We start from the raw sequence: 16,950 nt of genomic DNA on the forward strand, positions 1-16,950 counted from the left end.
CTTATGTGAAATTTAGTGTTTCTGACGTTATTCGTTGGTGAGTTAACCCACTTTTAGTACTTTTCAACCGAACCTTTGTATGGGAGGTGGGCGTGGTTATTATTCGATTGCTTTCATTTTTGGACTGTATTAAGAAGTGACTAAAGAAAAAGACTGCAGGAAGTTTGGTTTATATAGCTCTATTGGTTTCCGAGATATATACAAAGAACCTATTTGGGGGCAGGGCCACGCCCACCTCCCCAAAAAAATTACATCAAAATATGCCCCTTCATAGTGTGATCCTTCATACCAAATTTTATTTCCATAGCTTTATTTATGGCTTAGTTATGGCACTTTATGTGTTTTCGGTTTTCGCCATTTTGTGGGCGTGGCAGTAGTCCGATTTTGCTCATTTTCGAAAGCAACCTTCCAATGGTGCCAAGAAATAAGTGTTCCAAGTTTCATTAAGATATCTTAATTTTTACTCAAGTTACAGCTTGCTCAGACGGACGGACGGACGGACAGACAGACATTCGGATTTGAACTCCACTCTTCACCCTGATCACTTTGGTATATATAACCCTATATCTAACTCGTTTAGTTTTGGGTGTTACAAACAACCGTTATGTGAACAAAACTATAATACTCTCTTAGCAACTTTGTTGCTAGCAACTTTGTTGCGAGAGTATAATAGTGGTAATAATTTTGAACTCCAGATAGTGCTTTGGCTTTTTTTTTTCATAATCAGAAAATTGTTCATCTCTCATATCTTGGCAAAATAATGCCAAAGAACTATATATTCTTATCACAGATGATAAATCAGCTTGAGAATCCTGAAGCTTCTTACTCGCAGCAATGACTAGAATTACTGTTTCTAGATGTTGTAATTTTTGCTGCTGTCCCTTAGCTTCAGCTCGCGTAGTAGGTTTTTCATCTTTGTTTTCACCAATAAAGTTTAGTGCAGTGGTCGGCACTCCATACCACAATTGTGGCGACTCAAGTCACGTGTACGCTTACGCTCTATCGTTCAGTCGTTGTCGAACCAGCCAAAGATGACATGATACGAAACTCTCTCATTTTTCCTCAAACCGAATTCCCTGATCTCTCATTTTAAGTTGGTAGCAATGCGAGTTGAAGGAATTTTTGACAGAAAAGGCGGGATGCCAGAAGTAATACCGGTAAAAGTATATGACAAAATGAGTGCGAAATATAATTTTAGGGAAATACACTGATAATATTAAATTGTGTGAAACTATTTTTTTTGCTATTATTTGTTACAAATGGCATCTAATATATCAAATGACATCATTATATTTAATATATTATATATTTTATGTTAATAAATTAATATATTTTGTTGCATGAATTTATAAAAAATCATGTTTTTATTTTCTTAATTATTTATAATTAGTATATAAGTATATTTAAGTTAGTATATATATGATATAGGTCTAATAGGGAACAGAGCATTTAAAAATAATATCTAAAAGTTAAAATACCCAAAAGTTATTTCTAAAATGCCCAATTTATTTTTTACATAGTGGGATCATTGTCAAATGTTATAAAAAATGTGGATTTTTACAGCGCTCTCTCATAATAAAGAGTTTCGTATCATGTCATCTTTGAACCAGCAACGCGTGAACATCAAGCAAGCCATAACACTTTGCAAACATGCCCTGCGAGAAATATTTCATGATTCAAAATGCTTTTAATGACATGCAATGTCTTTTATGTTACAAGTCATTTAAAGACAATAAGGAATATGCCCTTAAAAGACATTTTGTTTCTTTTCATTATGATATTAATTTATTAGATGAAGAAGCAAAGAAAAGTATTTTTAATAAAAAGAAGTTAATTTTTTAAGATAAAATAAGAAAATGGTTAATTATAATGGAGTGTTCCGATATAAATGACCATTTGAGGGACAATTTAGAAGCGAAGTTATCAAGATCTATTAGTTTAGACATAGTTAAACAAGGCAGGCCATTTTCCGATGGAAAATTTATTAAAAATATTTGTATCAAAGGTTTCAAAAAACTTAATTATAGCCATAAGTTAATTGAAAATATCCCTTTATCTCCTCGAAGTGTAGCGCGGCGCATTAATGAAATAGGAGCTCGCATTGAATGTGAAATAAAGAAAAAAATTGAAAATTGTCGATCGTTTTCTATTTGTTTAGACGAGAGCACAGACATTAATGATATGTGCCAATTAGCATTATGCGTGCGATGTGTTGACAAAAATTATGCTATATTCGAAACAATATTTTCTTTTCAAACGTTGAATTCTAATGTGACTGGGAAATTATTATTCGAGGTCATTAATGAAAAGCTTTTTTCTGTTGTGGATATGACAAAATTATCAGGAGTCTGTACAGATGGTGCAAATGTTATGATTGGAAAATATGAGGGTTTTATAGGACAACTGAAAAATCATGAAATAGATGTTCGTAATTTCCATTGCATCATCCATCAAGTTGCACTTGCTTCTAAATTTATTAGCAAACTACCAGTAATGAAAGTTGCAGAGGGAATAGTAAATAAAATACGCGGTGGGCATCATGCACTTATACACAGAAAGTTTGTAAATTTTTTAAAAAGTACGAGTGCTGGTCACACAGATCTTAAAATGTTTACAGAAGTGCGGTGGTTAAGTAGAGATGAGTGCCTTAACAGGTTGTTTGATTTAAGGAAAGAAGTTTTGCAGTTCCTTGAAACTGAGCAAATTGAAAAGCCTGCGATAAATTGTTTAAAAGATAATAATTTTATTTTGAGTTTGGCATTTTTGGCAGATATTTCCTTAAAAATAAATGAATTTAATTTGCAACTACAAGGTAGCGAAAAAACCATGCAAGATGCGGTGAAACTCCTTTGCCACTTTAAAACTACACTATATTTGCTTATACTCGCCTCTGTGCAGCAAAGAACGCCCGTCAACAAACACAAGGAAGGTTCGTCGTCGAAAAGCTGCAATCACAACCGACAGCCGAACGATTTTCTACTGGACTTGCACTCCTGCTCTCTGAGAGCACTCATCAGCATCTCGATATAAGGGAGCTGTGGAACGGCATCTCAAACTCATTGCATACCGCTGCAGCCGAAACAATTGGTCTCCGGCAACGCCAAAAAACCAGTTGGTACGATGAGAATTGTCGTTCCGCAGTGGAGAGAAAACAGACTGCCTACCTCGCAACGTTGCGATCGACCACAACACGTTCGGGGTGGGATAGATATCGAGAACTGAAGAGGGAAGCGAGACGCATTTGCAGACGTAAAAAGAAAGAGGCCGAAATGCGTGAGTATGAAAAGCTTGAAAAGCTGGCCGACATGGGTAATGCTCGAAAATTTTATGAAAAGATGAGGCGATTTACAGAAGGTTTCAAGACCGGAGCATTATCATGTAGGGACCGAGGAGGTAATCTGGTAACGGATGTCCAGAGCACACTGGGATTATGGAGGGAACACTTCTCCGACCTGCTCAATGGCAGTGAAAGTACAACACCAGGAGATGGCGAACTCGATTCCCCAATCGATGACGATGGAATAGATGTTCCATTACCCGACCATGAAGAAATTCGAATAGCAATTACCCGCTTGAAGAACAACAAAGCGGCGGGGGCCGATGGATTACCGGCCGAGCTATTCAAATACGGCGGCGAAGAACTGATAAGGTGCATGCATCAGCTTCTTTGTAGAATATGGTCGGAAGAAAGCATGCCTGACGATTGGAATCTTAGTGTGCTCTGCCCAATCCATAAGAAGGGAGACCCCACAATCTGCGCCAACTACCGTGGTATAAGTCTCCTCAATATCGCATATAAGGTTTTGTCGAGCGTATTGTGTGAAAGACTAAAGCTCACCGTCAACGAACTGATTGGACCTTATCAGTGTGGCTTTAGACCTGGAAAATCTACAATGGACCAGATATTCACAATGCGCCAAATCTTGGAAAAGACCCGGAAGAGAAGAATCGATACTCCACATCTTTTTATCGTTTTTAAAGCTGCCTTCGATAGCACGAAAAGGAGCTGCCTTTATGCAGCGATGTCTGAATTTGGTATCCCTGCAAAACTAATACGGCTATGTAAACTGACGTTGAGCAACACCAAAAGCTCCGTCAGGATCGGGAAGGACCTCTCCGAGCCGTTCGATACCAAACGAGGCTTCAGACAGGGTGACTCACTATCGTGCGACTTCTTCAATCTATTACTGGAGAAAATAATACGAGCTGCAGAGCTAAATAGAGAAGGTACAATCTTCTACAAGAGTGTACAGCTCCTGGCGTATGTCGATGATATTGATATCATCGGAAGCAACAACCGCGCGTTTGTTCTGCTTTTTCCAGACTAGATAAAGAAGCGAAGCGTATGGGTCTGGTGGTGAATGAGGACAAGACGAAATATCTCCTGTCATCAAACAAACAGTCAGCGCACTCGCGTCTTGGCTCCCACGTCACTGTTGACAGTCATACCCTTGAAGTAGTAGATAGTTTCGTCTACTTGGGAACCAGCGTTAACAACACCAACAATGTCAGCCTTGAAATCCAACGCAGAATCACTCTTGCCAACAGGTGCTACTTTGGACTGAGTAGGCAATTGAAAAGTAAAGTCCTCTCTCGACGAACCAAAATCAAACTCTATAAGTCGCTCATTATTCCCGTCCTGATGTATGGCGTTGAAGCGTGGACGATGACAACATCCGATGAGACGATATGTCGTCGTATAAATCGTACAGCTCATCGTTCCATCGTCTGCGGTATTCGCCGTTGCCAATGTTGAGAGGACCATAAATCTTACGCAAAACCTTTCTCTCAAAAACCCCAAGAGTCGTCTCATCGGATGTTGTCATCGTCCACGCTTCGGCGCCATACATCAGGGCGGGAATAATGAGCGACTTGTAGAGTTTGATTTTGGTTCGTCGAGAGAGGACTTTACTTTTCAATTGCCTACTCAGTCCAAAGTAGCACCTGTTGGCAAGAGTGATTCTGCGTTGGATTTCAAGGCTGCTCTGCTGCCTTCCCAATAGCAAAGACCTCTGCTTGAAATATACTGCAGTGGTTCGGCAGTTTGAACGGTTGTCTTATGCCTAATTCCGGACAGTATATTCCTGCACCTACTCCTTCATCCATTTTTGAGCCATCCGTATAGATATTTAAGGTGTTGCGTGTAGTTGCGGTGCCCTTGCGCCAACCATCCTTTTCCATGTTTACCATGAAACTTCTTTCCCAGTTGTAGAATGGGACCAGATAGTCATTGCGATGTAAGTCAATACGAATTTCGTTTACAATCGGAATTAATTATTCTTCGAAGTGAATGTGATTTTTCAAACCATTCAAATATTATAGAGTTCTGGAAAAATTTGGATGAAAAAATTTCATTTCAATGTTTAGCCTTATTTCCATCTACTTATTTATGTGAACAAATTTTTTCAGATTTAAATTTATTTCTTCGAAGCAACGTAATAAAATTTCTTCAACACATTTAAAAAATATAATTTTAATAAGAAATTGTCATAAAAGTATTGATTTAGATAAATGCATTAGTAGCACAGCTTGAAAAAAAAGTCTCAAGATAAATTTGATTAAAATTGATATTAATAATAATTTATTTATTATAGTTGTATTTAGTTTTATGACTTTTTCATTTAGTCAGACCTGGTATAATATGTTTTTTGTTCTTATTATATGCCTTTCAAATTTCTCGCTGGGTTGCTGTTTTTTCGCGTGAATCGTGAGTTGATCAACATGAGCAATATCGGGCGTGGAATCCACAATTACCCCAAAATACTTAGCAGATTGCACTTCTTTAGAAATATGTTGCAATACTTTATTTTGAATTAATAATATAATTTCTTCGTAGATTGTCTTAGATAAATACGAAGTACATATGTCCAAGCATATAATTTTAAATGTTCTGATAAAAGCGGATCAAATTTAGCTAGAAAGCTCGACTGAACCTAAAAAATTTCCATTATGGGGATCTCCAATTCGTTCTGAATGTTCTCTAAATGACAGCCCTCTTATTGCGAGAGATTTAATTATCACAATTACTCAATGCGAAATTTTTTTCCAGTATAAAATTTCTTCATCGAGCTGCTCCATTAAAGTAAAGTTCAGTAAAGTTTCTTGTTTTGAATTCTTTCTTATTTTCTTCAAATTGTTTCTATTTTTCAAAAAAAATGGCAATAAAATGAATATATTCATTTATTTGATTCTATAGAAATCATTTTTAAGAATAAAAATATTTTTATACACTGTTTGTATGATGAGTTTGTAAGATGAATTTCAAAAGAATACTTATATCAATTCATATATGAAACACCGGAATCATTGAAAATAAAATAAGAAAACATTGTGCAATTTTAGAAGCGGCTCACTTGTAAGATTAACTTTGGAAACCATAATATTAGGTTAGAAGCACCGAGGTCCTCGTGGTCGATATATGGGGCCTTAAAAACCTATGGTCCGATTTCGGCGATTTTTAAAATGGGGCTGCCACACTATAAACATAGTAAACTTTGTGCAAAGTTCTGCACCGATATCTTCACTAGTGCTTACTTCATATATTGTAAAGTAAACGATTCAGATCGTCTTCAAAGTTCCGGTATATAGGAAGTAGGCGAGGTTGTGAAGCGATTTGGCCTACGTATCATTGGGATGTAAGGACACTATTACAAACCAAGTTTCATTGAAATCGGTCGAGTAGTTCCTGAGATATGGTTTTGACCCATAAAAGGGCGACGCCACGCCCATTTTCCATTTTGTAATAAAATCTCAGTGCAGCTTTCATCTGCCATTTCTTATGTGAAATTTAGTGTTTCTGACGTTTTTCGTTAGTGAGTTAACCCACTTTTAGTAATTTTCAACCTAACTTTTGTATGGGAAGTGGGCGTGGTTATGATCCGATTTCTTTCATTTTTGGACTGTATTAAGAAGTGGATAAGAAAAACGACTGCAGAAAGTTTGGTTTATATAGCTCTATTGGTTTGCGAGATATAACCTATTTGGGGCGGGGCCACGCCCACTTCCCCAAAAAAATTACATCCAATTATGCCCCTTCATAGTGCGATCCTTCATACCAAATTTTATTTCCATAGCTATATTTATGGCTTAGTTATGGCACTTTATGTGTTTTCGGTTTTCGCCATTTTATGGGCGTGGCAGTGGTGCGATTTTGCTCAAGCAACTTTCCTATGGTGCCAAGAAATAAGTGTGCCAAGTTTCATCAAGATATCTTAATTTTTACTCAAGTTACAGCTTGCACAGACGGACGGACAGACAAAATTTTGACATTCTGAAAAATTTGCCGCCTCCCAAATTGTGCCGCCCTAGGCCCGGGCCTAGCGGGTCTAGGCGGTAATCCATCACTGAACACCGAAAATAATGTCAGCCTTGAAATCCAATGCAGAATCACTCTTGCCAACAGGTGCTACTATGGACTGAGTAGGCAATTAAAAGGTAAAGTCCTCTCTCGATGAACAAAAACTAAACTCTACAAGTCCCTCATCATTCCCGTCCTACTTTATGGAGAGATGTGTGGCGCGCTGTTGTGGACTTGGCTATAACCGCGTACGCGCTGTCTAAGCCAGTCAAGAAGAAGAAGGAGAAGTTTCATCGCGGTGGCACAGCCGTTTTAGATGAGCCTCGCTCAGGTATAACAAAAATTGATACTATTGCTTTTTTACGCAATTTTGGAAATGATAAAACTATTTTGACTTTGGGTACCGCGTTTGAACTCTCTCGACTCACAACCGTGAGATCAATTTGCAGCAGTGGTTGAGATATGGATCCACTGGTACTACAGACCAGGGACCATTCGTACTGATGAATTTCACACGGCGAATCTGATTCGCAGAAGGCAAAGTTTTCTGTCGGAAAGACGATGATCGCCGTTTGATTCACAAGATGTAATCAACATTGATTATGTGGAGAAGAACAAAACGGTCACACAGCTCTAATCTCCAATAGGTTTTTTCCAAAAACAAAGTAGTTGGCAATAGCGATAAACCCCATTTTGACAGATAAAAATGTAAACAAACAAAAATTTTAAATTCTATCAAACTTTATCCATATTTATTTAGACCATCCCGGATCTAATAATTTTTTTTTTCAATATTTCTTTATTTATTGAATCTACTTTTACTTTAAGCCTAACAATAAGTTATAAAATCTTAAATCTATTTAAAAAACTAGACAAGCTCAAACAAGTGATTGAGCTGTATTGGTGAAACGTTTCTCTTTAGTACGCAGGCATATCCCTTCTTTTTAGGCGTGTTTGATCGCAGGAATGTACTAAGGCATTAGCCAATTGTTTTGGGTGATCACGGAGCTTAGATAAATATTTCAATCTGCTGTCCTCTACTTCTTTCTTTACCATAGGGATGGATACCAAGATCTTTATGGATATTTTCATTGCGCATGTACCATGATTGATCAAAGCATTTTCGATTGGAACCTTTGTATTATATCAATATTAGTTACACAGGTCGTACTCCACAGTTGAATGCCATACATCCAAATCGGCTTTATGACCGCATTGTATAAAAGCACTTTGTTGTCTAAGCTAAGTTTAGAGTTTTTATTTAAAAGCCAATTTAAATTTGCAGCTCTTAGCTTCATGCACGTTATTTTACTTGATATATGTTTTCTAATAATTTAATAATAGAATATTGTTCATTTTTACTGCCGGGCACATTTTTGGTCTAAGCGAAAATGTAACGTGCTTACACTTTTGTTCATTCACATTTATACGCCAGTTGGCTAGCCATTCTTCGATAGGTCTTAAGTGCTCCGATAATATTCTTGATGCTATAATGTGGCATTTGTTACGGCTCACTAAAGCTGTGTCATCCGCGAAAGTTGATGTCAAAACATTATTAGCTATTGGAAAATCAGCAGTATATATGATGATATATGATGAGTTGGCCCTAAAACACTGCATTGTGGTACACCAGCCCTTATTTGTCATTCATCAGATATGAGTCTCCCACTTTAACCGTAAATTGTCTATTTCTTAAATGAGACTCCAATATTTTATACAATTCTAAAGGTAGAATGCTTTTAATCTTATATAAAAGCCCTTCATGCCACATCTTATCAAATGCCTGAGCTACGTATAGAAATATAGCTGAACAGTACTCTCTGTGCTCGAATGCTTTTCTTATTTCGTTAGTTATTCTATTTACTTGTTCTATTGTACTATGTTTTGCACGAAACCCGAGTTGGTGCGTTGGTATTACATTATTTTCGTGGAGGAAAGGAGACATCTTTGATAGTAGCACCTTTTCAAATATTTTCGAAAGACAGGGTAGAAGACTGATTGGTCTGTATGAAGACGGCTGTGTTAAGTCTTTATCTGGTTTCTCTATCAGGATAATCAGCGACTTTTTCCACGAAATTGGATAGTATCCGAAACTTAGAATCGCATTGAAGAGCATAGAAAGCACCTCTACAGCAATATTTGGTCACTCAATTAGCAATTTTGGGGTGATATTATCATGTCCTGGCGACTTTTTTTGGATTAAGTTCTTTTATGATGTCAATAATTTCAGAAGGTGAAGGCTTTAAGGACTCGGGCGACTCATTTGCTGTGTTAGGTAAGATTGACAATTTAAAGTTATTCTTTGGGCAATTTGGTACCTTTTCTAGGTGATTTGCAAAACAATTAGCCTTTTCCTCGTCACTTCGAGCCCAATTTCCACCCAAGTCTCGTATAGGCATGTTGGAGTCGACTGGTGGCTTCATGGACTTTTGGGCTTTCCAAAGTGAATTTTGCTTGCTTGAGTTTGGACACAGCTTCTTTATATATATTTCATTGTTGAGTTCTTCCTCGCGTTTAAGCGCTTTTTTTAATTTGCGTACAGCAGATTTCAATTGAAGCTGAGTGGAAGGGGAGCGATTTATCTGCCATTCTCGTCTAGCACGTCCTTTTTCATTTACAAGCTGTTCTATTTCTCTATTACAGTTGATCTCCTTTTTGCACGGTTAACTGGGACAGTAAATTACTCGTGTAAAAAGAAACCGTGCAAAAAAAAATAAATTTTTATATAAAACTCACTATTGGGACCAATTTAAGAAAAAAATCGTGCAAAAAATAGAAAACGTGTAAAAAATATCTAATTTTACATGAAATTCTATCTATTCGTACAGTGAGAATTTTCACTGTTGTTGTTGTTATAGACTTTTCTGGTATTATATGTATGTACATATTACTGTTAGAAGGAACAAACAACAACTATTCTGGGAATGGTAAAAAAATAATAATTTTCAAAGTTCCGTCATTAATCGCTGTGCTTCTTTATTCTTACTTCTTCATACAGCTTCATTTATTTGTTTACGTATTGAAATTGTTGCAACCTTTTCACTGGCTTTCGAATCTAAGATTTGTATTTTTTAGTTTAAACCTAATTTAGAATTTATTAAATTCTATTAACAGCAATGAATTTGTGACGTATTGACGGATGGAATTTTGATTTTATTGCAAAAAAGTTTACAATTAAAATAAAAAATCCGTGTAAAAAAAATAAAACCGTGTAAAAATGGTAACTGGGAAGTGTACAAAAACACCGTGTAAAAAAAACCGTGCAAAAAAAACCGTGTAAAAAGGAGATCAACTGTACTGATTTTTCTGAGACCAAGTGGCTTATAGCTTTTCTTTGGTGTTGCTAAGACCGCTGCGTTAATAATTATATCATTGAGTTCCCTTATAGTTTCGTCAATGTCTCCTTCTGTATTTATTTTGTATTCAATATTAATGTGGCTACTCACGTATTTTTTGTATTTTAGCCAGTTCGTTTTGTGCGATGTTAGGCCCACTTTCTTTTCAACAAATATGGGTTGTTCACATAACTTTATTAGTATAGGAGAGTGATCAGAAGATAGGTCAGTACATGTATCTACTGTTATGTGCGATTTATCTATATTTTTGATTACTGAAAAATCAATTAAATCTGGTATTTTTTTACGATCAGTAGGCCAATATGTCGACTTACCCGGGGATATTATATCAAGGTTATTGCGCCTATTTATAATAGTATGATACAGCTGTCGTCCTTTCGGATTAATAAGTCGTGAGCCCCAATACATATGTTTTGCATTGTAATCTCCACCTGCTAGAAATCTACCTAGCGTTTCAAAAAAGTCTTTAAATTCACTCTATGTAATTTATGTAATGTAACGAGTCAGGTTTAAGTCTCCGCAACGATTTTTATACTCTCGCAACAAATGTTGCTAAAGAGAGTATTATAGTTTTGTTCACATAACGGTTGTTTGTAACACCCAAAACTAAACGAGTTAGATATAGGGTTATATATACCAAAGTGATCAGGGTGAAGAGTGGAGTTCAAATCCGAATGTCTGTCCGTCCGTCCGTCTGTGCAAGCTGTAACTTGAGTAAAAATTAAGATATCTTGATGAAACTTGGAACACGTGTTCTTTGGCACCATAAGAAGGTTAAGAAGTTAAATCAGCAAAATCGGACCACTGCCACGCCCACAAAATGGCGAAAACCATAAAGTGCCATAACTAAGCCATAAATAAAGCTATGGAAATAAAATTTGGTATGAAGGATCGCACTATGAATGGACATATTTGGATGAAATTTTTTGGGGAAGTGGGCGTGGCACCGCCCCCTACTAAGTTTTTTGTACATATCTCGCAAACCAATAGAGCTAAATAAACCAAACTTTCTGCAGTTAGCCACTTCCCAATACAGTCCAAAAATTAAAGAAATCGGATCATAACCACGCCTACCTCCCATACAAAAGTTAGGTTGAAAATTACTAAAAGTGGGTTAACTCACTAACGAAAAACGTCAGAAACACTAAATTTCACATAAGAAATGGCAGATGAAAGCTGCACTGAGATTTTATTATGGTTTTGGATTGTTTGTTGACAATTTAACCGATGATATTTATGTTGATGTTTGTTTACTTTTATAAAAAGAAAATATAAAATCAGATTTCACGGAGCGAATTAAAAAGCACGTCCGTACACCTTGAATGCTTCAACTGATAATGATTGTAGATTGTAGATTCTTAAAAGCTCAGAATATTATAGAAAAGCGGAAGAAAAGCAAAAGGAAATATGATTTATAAATTCAACTTTTTTATACCTCCACAACAAAGTTGCTAAGAGAGTATTAGAGTTTTGTTCACATAACGGTTGTTTGTAACACCCAAAACTAAACGAGTTAGATATAGCCCTCAAATAGGTTTTTTGTATGTATATGAAAAAACTATATAAATCAAACTTTCTGCAGTCGTTTTTTTTAGCCATTTCTTAATACAGTCCAAAAATTAAAGAAATCGGATAATAACCATGCCCATCTCCCATACAAAGGTTATGTTAAAAATTACAAAAAGTGGGTTTACTCACTAACGAAAAACGCCAGAAACACTTAATTTCACATAAGAAATGGCAGATGGAAGCTGCACTCAGATTTTTTTTTACAAAATTGCCACTTATGTGTCAAAAACCATAGCTCAGGAACTATTCGACCGATTTCAATGAAACTTGGTTTGCAATAGTTTCCTTACATCCCAATGATATGTTGTGAAAATAGGCCAAATCGGTTCCCAACCACGAACTTTTAAGTCGATCTGAATCGTTTACTTTACAGTATACATATAAAGTAAGCACTAGTGAAGATGTCGATCCAGAACTTTGCACAAATACTACGTTTATAGTGTGGCAGACCCATTTTAAAATCGCCGAAATCGGACCATAGGTTTTCAAGGCCCCATATATCGAACATGAGGATCTCGGTGCTTCTAACTTAATATTAGGGTTTCCAACTTTCAATGGGCTTTATACATTTTGTATGACGAATATGTGGGTCAAATTGTGTATTATATAATATAAATAAAGTTAAATAAATAAATTGCGAGAGTATAAAATGTTTGGTTACACCCGAACTTAGCCCTTCCTTGTTTTCAAATAAATTACATTTCAGCTGAGAGTTCGGGCCCGCTTTGCCAACACAATTCATTTTTAGGCGAAGATATGAAATAAGCTAAATGCGTTTTATTTTTCCATGATTTAGCTATTAAAGTGAAATTATTTGTGTAAAAAAATGTAAAAATTGGCGATTTATTTTACTATTTTACGTTTCTGCTGGTAAAATAACGTCATATTTGTTATAACTTTTAATAATTTTACATTTCACATATTAGTGGGAACTCTACAGCTGCCCATTGTGGTCGCTAAAATTAGAAACATTATTAATTTGGCGACAGCGAAGACTTCAACCCTTTTGTGGTGAAGTCGTACTGTTGTCTAAAAATCTGTGCCCATAAGAACGCGTGTATTTTAATACTTGACAGATGTCGCTCTTCGCTTGTCGTCTTCTATGTGTTCAGCACATTAGTCAACATAATTATGTTGGCTTGTCATAAGCAATCATAGCTTCCTAGCAGGTCATGGGTACTGAAACTCCAACACGTTCAACGAAATCTTAACAAAACCCCTACATACACACATATGCAACAAAGGGCGAAATGTGCATAAACATTTACCTCAACTCTTCTTTCGTACAGCACCCTGAATGATAGAAAGAAACAACCAAAGTTATCGTGTTTAAACAAGTTTTGTTTTGAGCTATGTATATCATGGCTGCTTGAGAAGTATTATTTTGCGTTTTATTTAAATCAGTGATCTGCAGCCTAATTAAAGTTTTAATTATTGAAGCACGCATTTTAAAAACGTAAAATAAAAGTTTTCTATTGCCAAAATATGGAATTGAAGAGGGTGATACCGAAATACCTCATTGCAATGTCAAGCACGCAATAGAAGCTACGCCAACAATGGTCAACATCAAGGGCGAAACCATTGAATACGTAAATAATTGTTGAATATAATAATAGTTATTATCTTGCCTTAAATTCTAAAATTTTCCATACAGATATTTCAAACCTCATACGGCGCGTTAAAGGTACGCAAGCAATTGGTGTCACTTGTGGGTAGAACTTTCGAATCGATGGAATATGTGCTGCAAGCAAATCCAGAACTATGGATGCAAACGCTGCTACATCGAACACAAATCATTTACACACCAGATATTAGGTTTAATGTCACTTTTTTACGTGCAATTAAACCTTTTGCTCAACACAAGCCCGGGAAGAACTGAAACGACATGGTTTAGGAGCTTTTGTAACCGTTTATCATCGCGACGTGTGTAAACTGGGTTTTGCCAATGAGCTAGAGGGCAGTATTTTTAGAATTACCGGGCGCTCAGTTGGCCGTATCATTAGCAGCTAAAACTCAGAAATTAAAGGGTAGCTTTAAGTGAATGTTTGTGATCGTAAAAATTTAAAAACTTCTTGTATGTTCAAATAGGAGGACTTTTTAAATTCATTTTCACCTTGTATTGAGCAATCATAACGTTGTTGTACCGCTTTACAAGGACATGGATTCACCGAAATTAGTTCAATGGAAATACTACAGCAAGAGCATGGATGTTATGACTAGAACGTTGCCCGTGCTATATTTAGAATCCCTGAAACATAAGGTAATTAGTTATTACCAACTTTATTCAAATTTTACTTTATATTTTATAGAAACCCTCCTCCCAGAAATTTGATGAGTCTAGTACTTGTGAAATTAATGAAAGAACAGATCTTACAAAATCTCCTAAAGAAACCAAAAGAGTCTTTGTCAGATAGCAAAAATTGTTCAACTATTCAATACGTTTTACATATGTATATAGTGTAGTACGATAATACGTGTATAAAGTAAATATAATAATAAACACCTAAATGGCATGATATTTTCAATAAATATGAAATATAATTAATGTTTTTGTTATTCTCATTTGGGATTTTGGTAGAACTAACCGAAAATAGCGGGTATAGTTCGCTTTTTGGGGCTTTCATCCGTAATAGTACCAAGAACAGTATTAAAAGTGCACATGTAGTTTTGGGTCTTTCATCCGTGATTGTACCAAGACCATTCACAGAATTGTGCAAGAGGTATATATAAATTGTTAAATGATGAATGTAATGTGCAAGAAAGGGATGAACGATCACACGTACACAATAGTTTCGGGTACTTTTGTCAATTTGCCCTTAAGAATGACATAGCAAATTTCATTGAAACTGCTAGTACCGCTCCCTGGCATTTCACCGAAGAATTCGCCGGTACCTGTCTTGTAGGGTTCATACTGATGTGTTGAACACATAGAAGACGACAAGCGACGAGCGACATCTGTCAAATATTAAAATACACGCACAGATTTTTTGACAACAGCACGACTACGCGACAACAGGCTTGTAGTTGTCGTTGTCGCCAAATTAGAAATGTTTCTAATTTTGTCGACGACAATGGCCGCTGTAAAGCTGCCACTAATATGTGAAATGTAAAATTATTAAAAGTTATAACAAATATGACGTTATTTTGCCAGCAGAAACGTAAAATAGCTTTGTTATATCATTTATAATAACAATCGATTATTAAAAACAAATAAATCGTCAATTTTTACATTTTTTGCGTAAATAATTTAAATTTAAACTAAATAAAAATTTTATTGAAGTGACAGATGTTAGTACGGCAACAATGAAATTGCTGTTTGATATGTCGCTGCCGTCTTCAAAATGTTCAAGACGCTGCCTTCAAAGCGACATTTGTGATCAGCCGTCGCTACGTCGTGTCGTGTCGTCGTCTTTGTGTTCAGCACTTGAACGAGAGGCATTGTCAGTTCATTGGTTCTTTTCATTCACAATAGTTAAATTTTAAATTCTCTCGATGTGCAAACTGGTAAATAAAAACTTTATCCATATTTATTTTGACCATCCCGGATCTAATAATAATTGTAGATTCCTTAAATATCAGAATTTTATAGAAAAGCGGTAAACAAAAGAAAAATGTATTTATAAATTCAACCGTTTTTATTCAAATAAATTACATTTCAGCTGAGAGTAATTTATTTGAAAAAAAAGTTGAATTTATAAATCAAATTTCCTTTTGTTTACCGATTTTCTGTAATATTCTGGGTTTTTAAGGAATCTACAATCATTATTAGATCCGGGATGGTCTAAATAAATATGGATTAAGTTCGATAGAATATAAAATTTTGGTTTGTTTACATTTTTATCTGTCAAAATGGGTTATTGCTATTGCCAACTACATTTTTTTGAAAAAAACCCAACTATTGTGAATGAAAAAAACGATGAACTGGCAATGCCTCTAGTTCAATATACAAGCTATGATAGCTTATGACAAGCCAACATAATTATGTTGGCTAAGTCTTACGTCATACGACGACATTGACATAGTTCAGCGAATAAAAAGACAGCGGCTACGCTGGCTAGGTCATGTTGTCCGAATGGACGAAAACACTCCAGCCCTGAAAGTGTTCGATGCAGTACCCACCGGAGGAAGCCGAGGAAGAGGAAGGCCTCCACTCCGTTGGAGGGACCAGGTGGAGAGCGACCTGGTTACACTTGGGATCTCCAACTGGCGCCGAACTGCGAAGGAGAGAGAGAGGTGGCGCACTATCGTCGATTCGGCTATAACCGGCTAAACGGTTGCAACGCCAATCACATACATACATACAAGTCTTCCATACAAAATAAGCTAATATTATGTTCCCACAGACGCTAATCACCGAGGTTTAGGCTGTTGAGACGTTTAACTCACTAAACCGCTGGATTTAACAAGATTTCGCCATACAAAAATGACACTTCATAATCACTTTACCGAAGCGATTTGAAGCTGAACTACTCTAAATCACTCTATGCGACTCTGATTTTGCGCCATATGTTGGTCACATCTGTTTAATCGCAGCTGATTTTAGCACTACAAACTGTCAAAGTGAAAAAAATAAACATACAATTTTAAAATAAGAGAAAGTAACAGACAAAAGTTCAAATCAGAAAACAAAAAAGTGCAAATAAATACAAATAAAATTATAAAATAAAACAAAATAATGGCAACATGCATAAAAAAGAAACGTGTGGTTTGGAGTGAGGCTGCCGAGGC

Source organism: Zeugodacus cucurbitae, chromosome X (genome assembly GCF_028554725.1).
Source record: "Zeugodacus cucurbitae isolate PBARC_wt_2022May chromosome X, idZeuCucr1.2, whole genome shotgun sequence".
In the NCBI taxonomy this organism is placed as follows: domain Eukaryota; kingdom Metazoa; phylum Arthropoda; class Insecta; order Diptera; family Tephritidae; genus Zeugodacus; species Zeugodacus cucurbitae.